At 46.1% G+C, this 3,142-nt stretch overlaps 1 non-coding gene across 1 annotated transcript; it reads right to left on the bottom strand.

The window, feature by feature from the left end:
• On the bottom strand, nucleotides 1-107 carry LOC120272823. The gene has a single exon (XR_005540358.1). It is a non-coding gene; the product is annotated as a small nucleolar RNA R71 (small nucleolar RNA).
• Between the last annotated feature and the right edge of the window lie 3,035 nt (nucleotides 108-3,142).

Here is a 3,142-nt window from a genome sequence, read left to right as displayed (position 1 = left end):
AAGCTTAGGAATGAGATCCCATCCTTTGTTTAGTTGGAATTGGAGTCTCTATTTGAGACATGGGAAAGGTTCAAGGAGCTCCTGAGAAAGTGCCGACAACACGGATTCCCCGAGTGGATGATTGTTCAGACCTTTTATAATGGTTTGAACCCGAGTACAATGCAACTCTTGGATGCGGTAGCAGGAGATACCTTAGGTTGCAAGACCCCCGATGAGGCCCGTCAGTTAATTGAAGAAATGGGGTTAAACAGCTACCAATGGAATGCTAGAGAGAAGGAAAAAGTGGCTGGTCTCCATGAAATAGATGCGGTAACTTCATTGGCGGCTCAAGTGGAAAATTTGAGTAAGAAGTTAGATCTTCTAACTTCAAATAGAGTGGTGGCCATGACTAATTGCACCGGGTGTGGTGGAGGACATGCTCCCTCCGATTGCCCGATCTCTATCGGTGATGTTTCTTCTGTGGAAAACGTTGATTTTGTAGGTAATGGCATGAGACCTCAAGGAAACCCATATAGCAATACCTACAATTCGGGTTGGAAGAATCATCCCAATTTCTCATGGAGTAATCAGGGTCCACAAAAGTCCATGGGCCACCGGGTTTCCAACAACAACAACAAGCCCTCAGGTGGAAAACAGAGTCTCGGGTTTGGAAACCCGAATGAATGACTTAGAGAAGCACTTGACTAGATTTGTGCAATCTGCAAATACAAGGTTTGAATCGGTTGGGACTATACTTCGCAACCACACCGCCTCTTTGCATAACCTTGAAAATCAGGTGGGGCAAATTGCGAAGTCTCTTTCTGAAAGGCCACATGGAAGCTTGCCGAGCAATACAGAGACCAACCGTAGAGAGCATGTGAAGGTGATCACTTGCAGAAGTGGTCGTGAAGTTGAAGGTAGGTTTCCGAGTGAGAAGCCAAAAGAACACGCACCCGAGGTTATAGTGGTAGAAGAGGCAACAAGCAAAGAGAAAGAGATGGCACCCCCATCTTTCAAGCCAAGAATCCCTTATCCCTCTAGATTGAAAAATGACCAAGGGGATGAACAATATAAGAAGTTCCTGAGTTTGTTCAAGCAACTCCATATCAATATTCCTTTTGTTGAGGCATTGGCCCAAATGCCTGAGTATGCGAAGTTCTTAAATGACTTGTTGACTAACAAGAGGAAGTTGGAGGAAAGTGCTTCAGTGATTTTAGATGCTTCATGCTCGGTGGTATTGCGAAAGAACATGCAGAAAAAGAATAAAGACCCAGGAAGCTTTATCATTCCTTGTAATATTGGCAATCTAGGAGAGGAAATGGCATTGGCAGACTCAGGGGCCAGTATCAACATTATGCCATACACCTTCTTTCAAAAGTTAGGCTTGGGCGAGCCTAGGCCTACTCGAATGACTTTGCAACTAGCGGACAGAACAGTGCGACATCAGAGAGGCATCATTGAAGACGTTCTTGTCAAGGTAGGCAAGTACATTTTTCCGGTTGACTTTGTAGTGTTAGATGTCGATGAGGATGCGGATGTAACCTTGATACATGGGAGACCGTTCTTACGGACTTCTAAAGCATTGATTGATATGGATGACGGAGAGCTCACATTGAGAGTTGGAGATGACAACCTCACATACCGTGTTGCTGAAGCCATGCGGCATTCTCCTGAGTTCGATGATACTTTTACTTTCTAGACACTACTGATGAGATTGTTGATGAATACATGCAGAAAATGTTTAATCCGGATCCTTATGAAGGTTTGTTCGACCAAGAGGAGGGATATGAAGATGTAATGATGCTTGGATCGACGGAAGAAGTACCATCTACCCCAGGGATCCTGAAGAAGATGCTCCGGAAAATGAAGAGGGCTAGGAGACGCCACCGGAAATACTCCAAGGCTGTTGGAGATGTCCGTGAACGGAAGAAGTTGGATGAATCATTGCTAGGTGGTCCCAAGCCCGATAATACACCCTCTACTTTCAATAGATTGTGCTCATCATGCTTTCAAGTCATGGGTAAGAGGGCAACCTTTATCTATGAACCCCCGTGAGGTAAGACAAGGTACATCAAGCATAGTGACGTTAAACAAGCGCTTCTTGGGAGTCAACCCAAGTGTTTACTATTTTTCTTAGTTGAATAATGTCGTGTTTTGCATGAATAAATTGTGGAGTGTTGGTGTCTTGATTTTTAGATGCTTGTGCTGTGATTTTATTGTGGGTTTTTTAAAGTCATCGTGTGTTTTCATGTGGAATTGGTGAATTGGTCATTTGAGCTCTATTTTATGTTTTTCTCTGGTAAAATTTGCATAATAGGGCAGGCTCTGAGTGTGTAAACATGTTCACAGATTTTCTGCAGAGCCTGTAGGTTTTTCTAAGAGATCCAGTGAAAATGCACGGGCGTGTGGAATTTCCACACACCCGTATATATGTATTGCGAGCTCATCTAGAGAAGGCACAGGGGCATGCGACTGCCCCTGTGAATGACCATGCCATTGTCACACACCGGTGGGTAATTTCCGCACGGTCGTGTGAATTCCTGCAGAGTTGGGCGGATTATCCCGAGAGCACAAAGGGGCATGCACTCGCCCCTGTGGGCGACCTTGTGAAACACACACGGCATGGGTAATTTCCACACGCCCGTGCGAATATCTGCAGAGGAGTTCTCTCCATCCCGAGAAAACACAGCGGTGTGTGTTTGCTCCTGTGAGTTGGGCATGTGAATGTCCACGCCCGTGCGGAATTTCAGCACGGCCGTGTAGAACACTTGGCATTTTTCTCGGATGTCTAGGGAAGCCACAGGGGCGTGCGGCTGCCCTTGTGGGTCAGGCGCACAGGCGTGGGTATTTTCCGCACGCCCGTGCGAGAGCTGTCAAAGTCGAAGGAGTGTTTTCCCGAGAGGGCACAGGGCGTGTGTACGGCCTGTGGCTCTCTTGTAATGAGGCACACAGGCGTGGGCAATTTCCACAAGCCCGTGTGGATGCACAGAACGCCAAGGGGCACGAGTTCTTTTTAAAGAAGACTAGTTTTTCTCCCTCTTCACGTCCTCTATTGGTCTGAAAAAATTCTCACATCATTCTCTGACTTCATAGCGCCGATTTGGTAGGAATTTTGTGAGGTTTTACAGCCAGTTCTTCATTTTCTCATCCCATCTCGTCGACT

The sequence above is a fragment of the Dioscorea cayenensis genome, chromosome 11 (genome assembly GCF_009730915.1).
Source record: "Dioscorea cayenensis subsp. rotundata cultivar TDr96_F1 chromosome 11, TDr96_F1_v2_PseudoChromosome.rev07_lg8_w22 25.fasta, whole genome shotgun sequence".
NCBI lineage: Eukaryota > Viridiplantae > Streptophyta > Magnoliopsida > Dioscoreales > Dioscoreaceae > Dioscorea > Dioscorea cayenensis.
This window is presented reverse-complemented; position numbering and strand designations above follow the sequence as displayed.